The 15,061-nt window shown below is 33.1% G+C and overlaps 1 protein-coding gene across 1 annotated transcript in view; it reads left to right on the top strand.

Moving 5' to 3' along the window:
- The window catches only part of LOC149786276 (inositol polyphosphate 5-phosphatase OCRL-like), a 254,292-nt gene that overhangs the window by 193,424 nt on the left and 45,807 nt on the right, over window positions 1–15,061 (top strand). The gene's annotated exons all lie outside the window — the stretch shown is intronic.

The following is a 15,061-nucleotide window of genomic DNA, read 5'->3' as shown; positions in this document are numbered from 1 at the left end:
ATCTTTCTTAACTGATTTTGACCAGTCTTAAAATTCAAGCTCATATCATTAAGATTTCGGATAATGAGATCCACATATATTATTGAGGTGATCTTGCATGTGATTTGGTTAGCTTGTTACTATTCTGGAAGCCACATTTCTTATCTGGTTTTGATCAAACTTGGAATGTGGTATGTACCATCAAGCACTTGGTTATTCAGTAATGGGTGAAATCCTCACATTTTTGAGGTGATATTACCTCTGATTGTCTGCATGTGTAACCACTCTGTAGGCTGTATTTCTGATCCAGTTTTGATCAAACTTGGTATATAGGCTTATATAATGATGATCTCACATGAGCTGGATAATGATCAAGATCCACTTATATTAATAAGATGGACTTGTATATTATTGGTTGAACTTATTACAATTCTAGGACTTTGTTTCTGTTCCATTTTGAGTTGGTAAATAGACTTAAATCATCAAGATCTTTGATGAATATACATTTATTGCAAGAGCAATGCATATAAGATGGTATTGCATCTGATTGGCTGAGCATGTCAACAGTATAATGACCATTTCTGGTCAGGTATTTTATCAAACTTTGTAAAGGCTTATATCATCAAGATATTCAGTGAGCTTTATGAGGAAGATCTTCGCATAATGATGGAACTCAGTGCAGTTAAAAATAGTTCTCATTTTGTAAACTATAGCATCAGTTTGCTTTCTCTTTTGACATACTGCAATTCTCTCTCTAAATGAAATTTAAAAATTTAACCTATGATATGGACAATAGCAGCATTAGGAAAAGATATTGTGAGGTCATTAACTTCTATCCAGGTATCTCCATAGTTACATCATAGTGAAAACCCCATGTGAATATTACATCCATTCAGGAGGAGCAGTGATATACAGTATGTCCACCTGTTGTATGCTTATAATTATTGATCAAAGGCATGCAGTTATTGATCAAATATTTATTTCATAGACATAGTTAACTTAATCAGATGAATTATCATGCAACCCACCATATATCCTGATTGCTTATTTTCGATGGAATAATATTTGCCTATTATTTGGGGAGGGAGATATATGACTAATGCAGCAAAGTATTGTCAGTTCATCTGAACCTCTGATCAACATCAGCTGGCAAATATACAATTTTCCTTAGATCTATCATACATTTTCATCTCATAATCAATATTTTCTGTTATCTGAAATGGTTGATGCTTTAGTTTCTTGCAGTTTTTATGAGTATACTTTAATGACACAAGACTTTGAATATTTGCATTTACATTGTTAGGAAATGTAGCAGAAAACTAGACAGATGTAGCTGTACAATGATACCAATTAATGTACAGAAAACTAGACAGATGTAGCTGTACAATGATACCAATTAATGTACAGAAAACTAGACAGATGTAGCTGTACAATGATACCAATTAATGTACACTTTCTACATGCATTCTAAAATACAGCAGGAAAAACCCTTGTTTTGAGACCCGATTTTTTAAGGGCAAAAATCAATGGTTTTTGGAACCAGAGATTTGTGTCTATACATTTTAGCCTGAGATCTAAAGCAGACCAGTCCAAACTTCACATGGACATGTGAACCTTTACAAAAAGTAAGATAAGTTTGAGATACAGAGTAAAAATGTACCAGGGTCAAATATACTAAAATAGATTCAATTTGCCTGAGTGAAATAGCCAGTTGAAACATTTTTTAATACACCTTGGCATCCTGCTAAACAAAATATACTCAGAATCAAATGTATTTGTATGTACATTATTCAAAACTACCGGTAACCCCAAAAATGCATTTCCTATCCCTATTTCAAATGAAAATGAAAAGAATCTCCAGGGATTAATGAGTAAACTAATTTGAAAACAGATTTATTATCAGTATTTGGCTTATACAACCAATGTACTAATTTTAATTGTTTAGGAACCATTCTTAATTGTTATGAATTATTTATTTCAAAATTAAATGTATTCATCAGAAAATGTGGCTTTTCAAAACCCCTTTTGTATGATATGTAAAGAGTAGTCTCCTGTTATTGGAACTTGTAATGCAATCACAGAAATTGCAGTGCCAGGTAAAAGTGAATTCAAGAGCTATTCAAAATCTTTGATTCCATACCAACAAAGGAATTGTTATCACATCATTAATTTAAAAACTAAATAAGTTCATGAAAAAATGTGGCTAGTATATATAAAAAAAGACATTATAATATGTACAGAGTTAGTTCCCTTTATTGGAACTAGTAATGTAATGACAGAAAATGGAACTTAGTACCCATTAAAATTGATTTCATCAACTGATCAATAAAAAAGTTATATTCCATAACAACTTTTGTATCTGGGAGATTGTACTGTACAATTCTCTAACTTGTGTAAATACTTAATAGAATGCCTATTATTAATGATTACAGCTTTTAGTCATTTGACACAATAATCATCTTTAAACTAGTGGGAAACAAATATCTAACAATTTGAAAATATCTGAACCTTCATATTACCCTTCCTTCATTAAAAATAAAAAATAAATTAGCAAATAAAAAAAATAAATGAGAAAGGAAGCATTTTGGAAAATGACTCATTAACGCTTTCAGCATAAGATATAGTTCATGCAGTGGATTCTTTTAAAAAGTTTAAATTTAGGATCCCTATACAATCGTGAGATACTATTATAACGATGTGCTGTGAGTAGATGATGAGACGTAACCAAGGAAACATTTGATTCTCTGCATTTATTGATATATAATTACAGGTTAGCACACATATGTGCAGTATTGTAATTAAGGATCAGAATTTCTGTACACAATTAAAGATATTGCTTCATTTTTTTCTTTCTTCAGTATTGAGTTTTGCATCATTAGGAACGTGTCTTCTGTAAAAACTATCTCAAAATTTAAAAACTGATTCACAGAGAATTATTTATTACAATTGTACCACATTTGAGATTCTTAAAGGTGTGGAAGCAAATTTTATATGATTGATGAAATCGATTTTTACAGTTGCTAATATTACAATGTTAACATGCATGAAATATGTTGTCAGACTTAGTGTGCATTATTTTATGGCATTTCATACTTTCATTACCATTGCTCACAAATTATTCATAATTCTTTTTAATTTGTTAGGTTATAAATTTAATAAATAATTTTATATACTTTTCTCCCCAAACACTCCCAGACTGAATTACCAAGAGTAAAGTAACCCATGGACCTAAAACAAAAACAATAGCTGTGAATTATAATTTCAATTTGCACGAAAGACACTTGACTTTACAGACCATTAATGAAAACTTCATCAATAAACATAACTTTTAAAGATCTTGGATGACTTCATTATTTGTTTGTGTTTTATGGGTTTAACACTATTTTTCATCACATCATAAGCTACCCATGATGACCACTGTATTTGATGGAGGAAGAACCCATGAAAATCTCATGAAGATCCACCATCCCATGGGAAGCTACTGACAAGCTTTCTCACAAACTGGTACTCATATTGACCAAGCTGAGACTAAAACCCAGGTGGACAGAGGCAAGATGAGTGTTCTTTAAAGGTGAGTGCCTTAGAACACTCAGTGACACAGGCATACCCTTTATTTATGAACAAGAGCTGATGCATATTAATTAAGCCTTTGTATTTGGTTGTAGGTTTTATCAGACTTCAATAAAATAGGTAAAATCAGCATGATAAATAGCTTGGGCATAGTTACATGTGTTGTATTCTTTTATTACTGCTTAAGCTTGCTTAGTGAAATGGTCAGCCATTATGTAAGCCATGCAAGCAATATCAGACCCACTTTGACATCTTGTTTGTAAGAAAATAGACTTTGTGCTTGCAAAGGCCTTATCAATTTACAACATGTAGATGAAATTTATGCTTCTGTAATTCAACACAGCTTCATCACATGGCATTGTGTATTTTTATATTTCTGACAGTACAAAAGACCCAGAATATATCCTTGATACCTTCTTCATGCCTCTCTTTGCTTACCATAGTTTACATGATCTGCACTTGTGATAATATTTATTCCAAACACATATTTTGTAATGCAGTTTTCTCTGTCATGTAGAGATCAGTCAGTTTGTGGCACACCCATGCTATACATATTTATTTATATATTGTAATTATTCATAATAGATATTATTGAGAAGCCATGTTTTTTTTATAAAAAAAAAACATCACCTTCCTGGTAAGTTAAACAGAATTGATTCATTAAATCTATAATCCAGTTCTTTAGTTGAGACATGCAGATTTGTCAAGGATCATTGAGCATTTAAAATATTAATCTGAATTAAATCTTTGAATATAATATGACAAAATTTTATTTTCAGTGTTACTGCTGGGGTATTAAAGTTATTTTATGGACATGGCAGCTTTTTGGGAATAGGAAATTTATAAAATGAGTGTGGTGGCCATCAGTCCATGACAGGCATAATTTGCTTGTCAAAATGGACTCCCAATGGGCTAGTCACTGTCATCCTGGATCGGAAGTCCTTGAAATTGGTGTTCCCTTGGTATCTCTAACTTTTAATCAGTAATTCATTCAGTTATTACCCTTTATATGAAATCACAAATTAACGGATCTCAAATAATTATTTCTCTCTCCTTAAATGTTTACTTGATAAAAATTGTGTTTTGCCAAATATGTTTCCCATGTTTGTTTATATGATGAACATAGAGAAGTAATTATCCTATAACATGCCCATTCTTAGTATATATTTGCCATTCAGGTCCCAGTTGCATTTTCCAAATAATTCATATTATCACTGTAAATAACAGCTAATGGGGCATTCTTGAGAGAATAGGAATTGGGCAATAGCCCATTACTTTGAGGGTAAACATTTGATAGAATTTTCAGGATTTAATTCAGCATGTTTAAACATGCTTATTCAAATTTATTTGGACAGGGTTTTTTATACTGGGATGTCAATTTTTAGCCCTCTTAAGACCCCTACAAAAGAAAGGTGAGACAAAAAGTTTATGTGACAGGAAAAAATTGCAATGTGGCCGTGATATTCTGTGATTTTAAGAAACATTAAGCCTGGGTTAACCCTATCATAAAATCTTTTTGTTCAAAACACATATAAAGTACTTTGTTATTCCATATGTGATATTTCTGTTTTTTTCTGGTATTTCACACAGAATGTATCTCTCGAGATATACCAGCATTCCTATTGTTCTCATATTTATATATAATATTTTATATCCCAAGTCATTTCTGTTACCCATGAACAGTTCCGATGGCCTAGTGATTAGAGCATCCAGCTTGGATGCACGAGGTTGTAGGCTCAGACCCTGGCCAATTTATACAAAAGGCTTATAAAAATGGTTCTAGCAACTGCCTCACTAGGCGCTCAGCGTTAAGAGGTTAGTGTTAGGATTGGTCAGCCTGGTGTCAGGATAATGTGACTGAGTGGGACATCATGCTACATGTCTGCAGCAAGATACCCCAGTGCTAAACATCACTATAAACTGCCACACTGCAGACATCATAGTGTTTTGACTGAAATGTTTTTAAACCTGCATTAAAAATCCAAATCGCACACACACAGACTCTATTTCATATGGTACTTCATACATATTATATATCCTAGCATGTTATATTTCTATTGTTCAGAATTGAAAATATATGCAGATCAGTCTCATTTGTAGCTATGCTGGCCTTAGAGTAGAAAAGCACCATCCAGTCCTGAAAATCTTTATATGGCTACTTCTTGACAATACCAGTAGTTTAGCCATATGTAGATAATTCTAATAAAAAATGGTGCTCATCTAACCTCCAGCATGTTAAGTGTCCATCTGGAATATCTTATCAGTGTTCCCTTTGTAAAAATGGTGGCTTTGAAAAATGGATTTGTTCATTTAAACACCTCATTGGTTCTGAATGAAAATGGTGCAGGTCGGACCACCAAGATATCCATAATTAAACTTTGTTTCAGAATTTGGTATGATGGAATTTTTTTTAAGAATATCAGAAATGGTTTCAGTACTCAGAAGACAAAAGAAGAAACAGGCTTATCTTGGATTCCTGGAAGTCAATTCCTTCAAGGGATTCTTATTTCTTTATCCTGTCATTTACCTAAGGTTTTTCTATGCTTTATGAATGTGGTATAACATTATATTTTCATCAGAAATATTGGAATTTACAACCAGAATGGAACAATAGTAATCACTGATTATTATTGTCAGTAATAAAATTCCTTTTTGTTAGCCCCACATAACTTTTCTTTTATTGTTTGTACCTCTAAAGTAAAATTGTTTGCACACTCGACTTAAACAGCTAATCACAACTCCCAGTAAGATCTTCATTAGAACATTGACTGCATTAAGGCACCTTGATTAGAAAGATTTTATTATTATATTATAAACAAAAACTCTTTTGATGACTTTGTTTGATTTAATGACTTCTTCCTTTGTTACTGGATCGATTTTAGCAATTGGCAACCTACCAGTTCTTATCTGCAAAGAGTTCTTGTTCTGATGCTCAAAAGCATAGATTTTGCAATTTAAATTATTTCTGCTGTTTTTAGCCTTAAGTAGCTTTCAAGTTTAAATTTTGAAGAGCATTAATCAAGATCATGTTATAAACACATTTATTCCAAAATTTGAGCAGAATCACAAAAAGTCCATCTTATTTACTTGACTTTGGTGGGGGAAGCATTCAGTGCTTTCATGTATGCATAGTAGGAGACCAAAACAGATGATTATTTTATTATATTATACATACATAATCTTGATGAAATAAATGCTTGCTTTAAAATAGGTAAAGCAGTTCCATTGGTTGTATGGATAACATTGACTCGTAACTATTTTGAGAGAAGTCAGTTTGGGTATAATGGGGACAGCCATTGATGTAAGTTATCTCATTTCAAGATCAATAATGCATCTTTGGATATTATTACTATACAGATATTAAGTTAAAAGTGAAAAAGGAAATGCATCGTTTGAGATAAAACAAATCATTTAAATGAAAATACAATAATGGCATAAATTTTAGGTGAACAACAAGAACTGATTTTGCTAGTGAGGACCACTGCTACAATTTAAGCTTGTTTTTTTTTTTTTTTTTGTGGAACATCCTAAATGGCAGGATATTTGCAGAAAAAGCAATTTAGGTGTTTATTTTGGATAAAGGGGTAAAATGAGCTTAATAAAGTAATCAAATTATTCTTAGTGGATTTTAAAAGTGAAATAAAGCATAAATCAGCTTCAGTAAAGGAACTACTACAACACATGTATCTCATTTAAATCAATCAATGAATTGTTATTGTACTGTTTAAACCCTGAGTATAATTGTTAAAATTTTCTGTACAGGGACTCTTCATTTACGATTGGGATCTGTACCTTGAAATTCAATGTTTAAGTGAAATTTTTAAAGCAAAAATGAATTTCCTAATAATTTATAGGAATAGTTATTTATAGGTGTCCTGAGATTATATATATATATATATATATATATATATATATATATATATATATATATATATATATATATATATATATATATATAATAGTAAAGGAAGGTAATTTTATAGAACACATAAATGTAATTATTTATAATTATAATGAATAGTAATTATTTGACATGAACAGTATGAATTAAAACATCCAGTATAAAGGAAAAACAGAACAAGAGTTTAAAAAGAATTGAAGTGGTGCTATTTGGCATCAATGGGTTATGATCCACTGGTACAGTATGCACAACAAACGATACATTATATGTACAAGATGGTCACTGTTCAGTCAAGGGATGGTGAGCAAATTATGCATCTCCAGGTTGGTATGCATTTCAAGTAGCAAATGTTCATGCATAATAAAACATGGTTATAAAAAAATTCAAATGCGTTAACTAAAATAAATAAATTCCCATTCTGAACCATTTTGAAGTTCCCATTGTTAAGATCATTCAGGATTCTGCTTTATTATAGTTCATTTTGCTCCAGTATTTTAAATTTTGTCCCAGACATTCAACAGTATGCTGAATTTCAGGTGACATTAAAATTACATTACATCATTTTAAAGAACTTCATGCCTAATGGTTTTATGGTCTTTTTAGTGTTTAATTAATACATGTATACCTTGATTTACAATATGTGATTGCAAGTTTTGTTTTCTTGAGTCTTTGTATATGATCTGTGGATTTGATGCCCCACAACGACATTGTCCAGCAATGTTACATGTAATACCATAAACCTAGTCCATCCATCCATCCATCCAAATTCATACATCCATCCGTCCATCCATCCATCCATCCATCCCACCATGGTTATGTTTTGAATTTATTTCATTTTTTATGCATGAACAGATTTCTGATTAATTATAAAACATACTGAGAAAAAAACTTTTGAATTTTCTTTTAGTTATGTTGGCTTGATTGGGTTTTCTTTGATGTTCAGCAGCTAAAAATGGGTTTATAACAGACATTTACAATGATCAAGTTTTTATTATTAATGTCTGTTACTCTCCAACTAAAATACCATATATACATGCTTATAAGATGACTCCAACTGCAAACTGCACAGACCCAGATCTGCCATCGCATAATGAACCAGCAGATCTGGGTCTGTGCAGTTTATTAGGAGTAATCCACAAGGAGCATAGACCCTGATCTGCTGGCACAATGTTTTCAGCAGATGAGGATCTTTGTTATTTGCAATTTGACTCAACATATAAGCAAGTATATTTGGTAAATATTAATCAAAATAAGTGTTAATGAAGCTAGTTTCAAAATAGAATTTAAGTACAGCATCCAATAGTTTTAACAAACCTCCAGAAAACATGAGGCCCTAATGTAAGATTCAGCCATTGTCTTTTATTTCATTTTTTATTAGGACAAGCTTATTTTAAGCAATGCTTATTGGCTGTCAGGATCATATGGTATATTTGAATATTATGGATACATGAATTGTATATCAGTAAGGAAAATTGTGTTTTGTTTCTGTGTTTAAGAAGAGAATTGTCAAAATAATTTGAATCAAGTTACCCAGTGACATTGAAGCTTCTGTTGTGAACTCTATGAAGGATCTTTGTCATCAGTGTTCCAGCTAAAAAAAAAAGTCTTGGATGTTTTGAGGGAATATGTGGTCTATTTTAATAAATGTTGAACTTTTGTTTTTAGGATTTATATTGTTTGTACCATGTAGCAATTTTGGTGTGCAGATGTGTTAGTAAACATTAATACATGCATGTACATACGTACATGCATACAATGTTGCAGTGTATAGTTGAAGACCATGTTACTGTGGTTACATCTTGTATGTGTTGGAAATGAACATTTTTTAATGAGAATCACAGGTGTACTGTGTACAATTAGCATCAAGGGGACTGAGGTTTGCAATTTTCTGTCATTCTAATGGAGGATTGTTTGGAAAGAAATTTATAAAACAATTCTGTATGCAAAATATGTAAATATATATTCAGACAGTTGTAGGACAAATTCAAACTGTAACTGGTAAATTTGAAAATTTGCAACAACAACAGCTAACAGCAACAACAATAATAATAATAATAACAATGATGATGATTATGGTGATAGAGAAAACTAATTGAACAACACTTGGATGTATGAATACAGATTGCAAGCTATGAAATATCTTTTGATGAGTACATTTGCTAGATTTTGCTTTCTTGTGGTGCCTTACAGCACATCAACACATGCAGGTTATATTATGTTTTGGCAAAAGGATTAAAGTACTTTAGCCAATTATGAGACAGCAGGCTTAGGCTGGTCTCATTGTGGTTAACCTATGACCCTTAGATTATGAGTGACACACCATCAACTGAGCTATTGAATACAGGAAATTTGGACAGCTTAGATCTTTGTAGAAATTATCCCCATAACATGTATTGCTTTTTTTAAATTATGAAGAAGTTACATATCAAGTAACAGTTGCAAAAGTAGAGAAAGAATGTGATGTTATGTTAGAGAAAGAATGTGATGTTAGAGAAAAAATGTGATGTTATGTCTGTACTCTTTTGTAACAAACTAACTCGTTGAGTACCCTGTATACTTCTTTATAATTCGAGTCAAATTGCAAACAACAAAGATAATGATCCTGGTCTGCCATGGCATAATGCTTCGGCAGATCAGGGTATGTGGTGTTTGTTCTATTGATTACTCCTAACAAGCTGCACAGACCCACATCTGCTGACACATTATGCAATAGCAGATCTGGGTCTGTGCTGTTTTTAGTTAGATTTGCCTATAAGTGAGTATATGCTGTGAAGATTCTATTAAAGTGAAATTTCACAACCCTTGAACTTTCTAGAAAACAGATGATTAAACCCCATTTTACACACTTCCACAAAGCACTGGAAGACATGAAGCATTTTCATTTATTTTGAATTACCACCAAAAATAACAAGCTTTTTGAACAGGTCTCAAATTTGGTTCTTGATGATGGCTAAAAGTGGTGTATATTGGTTCCTTGTACAATTGTGAGTTCACCTAGATTACCCTTAATGTAAGGTTTCCTGTGACTTTCTGCTAATAATATTCCTTTGCTTACCTTAATATACAGATGCAGTGTGCATAATTCATATCATCCAAATGAATTCGAGAATTGTGTACAGAATTTTGAAAAACTTTGTACTGTTCTATCTCTTTCTGTCCATGGAGAGTCAATACTGTGAATTTTTTTTCATGGGTGGACATTTTTATGCTTTTGCAAATATGGGAATGGGGTTGGTAGTGAAACTGATGGGGAAGATTCTGTTGTTTTAACAGTTGAATTATTGACACAGAATCCACAAATAATTATATCCAGCAAATATTAATAACCAATACATTTTGGTTTTAGGTAATGACTAAAAGCAGTAAATGATGTTTTTTTGGTACAATTGTGACAGACTGTACGAGTTCACCAAGCATCCAGAATAACCCAAATCTTCACTAATTCCCTAATACAAGGCCTCCTTTATCTCTCCCTCTCTTTCTCTCTCTTTGCTTGGAGAGTCAGTGCTGTATAGTTATTTATTTTCTTGGTTATAAATTGTTATGATTTTGCAAAAAATGAAGGGATGGGGTGGGGATGGTACTGCAAATGGTGTTTTTGGCTGATGGGGAGGAAGACTGTTGTCTTCACTGATGAATTATTGTTGCTTTAGTCTTCAAGTTTAAGTTGCCTGTTGGAGCCATGGAATCCCCAAATACTTATACCCAACAAATGATAGTGAATTAACAATACAGCCAGTGCTGCACTATACCACAGTTAATGGGAGCCATAGAGTGGACAAGATTATATGTCAGATTACCTTGCATTCAGTTATTTTATGGATAATATTAACCACTAAATAGTGAAATGGGTTCCATGACCATGCATGCCTTACAAAAGGGGCTGCATTATACAGAAGTACTTTATATTGAGGGTGTACTCTATTTGCTTTGTCCAGCTCTTACTTTCATGCACATAAGGCATCAAATAAAGCAAATTGGATTGGACTTGTGCTCAATGTTTAGAATGATGAATGAATCCAAGTGTCAGTTTTTAATATACCATGTAAATAACTGTAATTTATGAGCTGCTTGCCAAACTAACAAGATCCCTGGAGTATTAATTAGAAATGACACATTATTTAAGCACTCAACAACTCTTCCATCATTTTTATAGACTTTAACATTTAGAAAGTCAGGGATGAATTGGGTGCTTTGCTATTTATACTTCCCAAACTGGCATTTTGGTTGTTTATCAAGGGGATTTGTACAGAGACATACATGCAGGGCCTGCCAAAGTGCCCCTGCTTTTGTAATTGAGGGTGCATTGTTCTGAGGTTTGCTCCAAGAAGGTTGTGTCATAACAGTGCATAAAATAAAACATGGTCTTTAATTAGCTGAATTTTCTTGACTTGATTTGGTGTTGTGCAGCACAAGAATACAAGGTTATTGAGTAAAGGCTGTTCAGGTAAAGTGTAATGCACATGGACATGCCATGGTGGTCTGCTAAGGCTGATTCACAATTCTAGTCATGGCTAACTAGTGAGCTATTATGGCTTGTTCATTCTGGTGAAACCATGGGATAAATTGTTCTCTACTTACCTTTGATCTAAAATTAAAAATACCCTTGACCTAAAATTAAGTGAATTACATTAAGTAGAAATGATGAAAATTTTGTTAACCAGTTAAAAGATTCATGATGATAACTGTAATACACAATAGATATCAGTATATTGGGGCTATAATGAAGGACCACTGTACCATGAGAAGAGTATATACTATTCAAATCTTAAGCAGCTTGTATCAAATTGTCACCTGTCAGATTATCCTTTTATGATCAATTCTTTCATTTTTCATCTTCAAAGTTGAAATTTATCCTCACCCTGCCAAGAGACATTGCCATCAACATGAGAGCTCCACCTAACAAGGTTTAGTGCCATCTGTGTGCATCTTCTTGAGAACCTTAGCTTCCCTTTGTGCTTCTCTGTTCTCAAACATATTGATCTTTGACCTACCTTATCTCCTATCCAGCGATTGGTTATGTTTTGCTTCTGAATCTTCATCTTTTATGTTATTGTCCTGCCTGCAGCTTGCATCACATAATGCTAATATCAGTCAGAATTGTTGGAATTGCTGCAGTTTGAGTAATGCATAGGTGGTGCTCCTCAGTTTTGAATTTTGCAGAGGGTTAGAATTTTAAAGGAAAACAATTTCCCTGGGTTTCCTCACTGGTTATACTGGCTATTTAAAAAAAGACTTGTTTATCTTAGGTATTTGTCAAAGAACCTTTAAGTCCCTTTATTTCGGGGTATGATTGATGGGTGTAATATGGGTTATAGAGTATATGTATACAGCTTGGCCTTACACCAGATGTGCACCTTTCAAAAAAGTGGTAGCTGCATTTGGTCATTTTCACTTCCTGAACTTCAGAGGTAAATTGTAAAAAAAAATGATCCCATAACATTTTCTATATTTTATATATTTGGTAATTCATTCATTGCGCTTTCAGAAGCTGGTATTGTCTAGTCTGGCAAAATTCATGTTCTTTATTTTAATAGCTGCTAAGGATAGTGTACTTCAGACAAATTCATTTTAGTTAACAGTGTGCTTAGATCATTTATAATTTCCAAAAGTACAATATCCAAAGAAAGCTCAGACATATTTCATCAAAGTAGCATAGAGGTATGTCAACATTCCCTCCATTGTGCATGTTTTAAATGCAAACAGCTTCACCATACATACGTCACTCTCTCAAAAGTACATAATAACTGGTGAGTGCCCCCATAAGTGGATAATAACCATCTGACTTTGACCTCAAGTGAGCTTAGGTCCAAAAGGCCAAAGTTGAAGATAATGTTGTTATTGTGGACATATATGTAGCACCATTGTTTCGTCACATAATGGGGCTGTACATGGCATCCAGTATATCTGGTGGATGAAGAAGCAGGGAAAATCCCAGGAAGAACCACCAACCCACAGGAGGCTACTGGCAAGCTTTCTGCGCACACAGACACACAAATAAAAGAAAAGTGTTAGAGAAATTACATGCTACCGTTATAGTAGACAAGACTGATCCATCTTTGTTTTATTAGATATCGGTATCAAACAATTTCTGCAGCAAAATTACAGACTATAGTAGATGAGACGTGAATCTTTTTTTAAAAATCAATATCAAACAAAGTCTGCAGCAAAGTTACAGGCCAGCAAAGATTGGATTTGGCCGTAATTGATTGCAGTACTTTATGAAGTGCTAGAAAGTGTGAAGCTTTAAGTACTATGTGACTGAAGGTTTTGTTTAAAGTTTTAAGTAGTTTTGAGTTCACTGATGCCAAGAGAGCACTGTACATAAGGAATGAGCCAGTATTTGGACTTAAGTTTTTTTTAGTTATTCTCTGATGCCTTTAGTATTTTTAGAGAAACAAGAGTGTCATTTGAGGAGCAGTTGGAGTTGGCAGAGGTTTATTGCACTTGGTGAAAAAAGCTTTTAAATCCAGTGAATCTTTTATTATGTCAGTATTATATTTTGATAAGCTTCTTCATTTGCTCAATAGATTCAGTGGACTAAATTCATTGATTTACTTGTTAAAATCATATAAAACCTAATTGGACCATCAGACAAATAAATTAGGATAGGACTGGAGTTTGGTTATACTTCCATTGACTTCTTGAAAAAGGTTTGTTGTTGTTGTTGTAGGGTTTAAAGCCATTTTTCAGCACTCAATAGGCTATACATGGCGGCCAGTATTAATGGTGGAGAAAGAACCCGGGAAAACACCGGAAAGAACCACCGACCGAGAAGCTACTGGCAAGCTTTCTCACATACCCACATTGGCTGAATCTGAGACTCGAACCTACGCAGACAGAGGTGAGATGGCAGTGATCCGTAACAGAGAGCGCTTTAGACCATTCAGCCACTCGGGGCCCCCGAAAAAAGGTTTAATAGATAGTAGAGTTTGCCAATATCATATTCAACTTTATTATACCATGTGAATACTGTTGGTACTTATAAGTCAAGTCAAACTGCAAACAACAAAGATGCTGATTTGCTGTAGTATAATATGCCTGCAGATCAGGGTCTATGCTGTTTGCTCTACTGATTACTCCGAACAAACACAGACCCAAATCTGCCAGCACATTATGTGCCAGTAGATCTGTGTCTTTGCAGTTTGCTATTGGACTTGTCTTGCAAGCAAGTATATATGGTAATCATTATTTACAAGCATTATACATCACCAACAGAATCATTTAAAGACATAATTGGAAATGACAAGCATTATTAGATCACTCATCAAGTGTTTCTTTATCAGACATTTATCCTTGCAGGGGAATTTCTGGTCAATAAAGAATGGAGATGATCTTAATTTTTGTATTTTATGAAGTATTTGTGAAAATACATGAGATATATACTTGGCTAAATAAACACTGAAGTCCAAAGAATCTTTTATCTGTATTATGTCACTGCATGATTTGATAAGCATCTTCATTTGGTCAGTAAATTGATTCCACTGAAAGTCATCGATTTACTTGTCAGAATTATATTAAACTGTATTATTATGTCAGGGAAATTTTGTGGAAGAATGGTCACAATTTTTTCTAAATGCAGGCAATAACTTTTGCCTTTATTATTTTGAG

Source organism: Sinohyriopsis cumingii, chromosome 12 (assembly GCF_028554795.1).
Source record: "Sinohyriopsis cumingii isolate HCF-2022 chromosome 12, ASM2855479v2, whole genome shotgun sequence".
Lineage (NCBI taxonomy): Eukaryota > Metazoa > Mollusca > Bivalvia > Unionida > Unionidae > Sinohyriopsis > Sinohyriopsis cumingii.
Note: the sequence above shows the minus strand (reverse complement) of the source record. Positions and strands in the feature narration are given on the sequence as shown.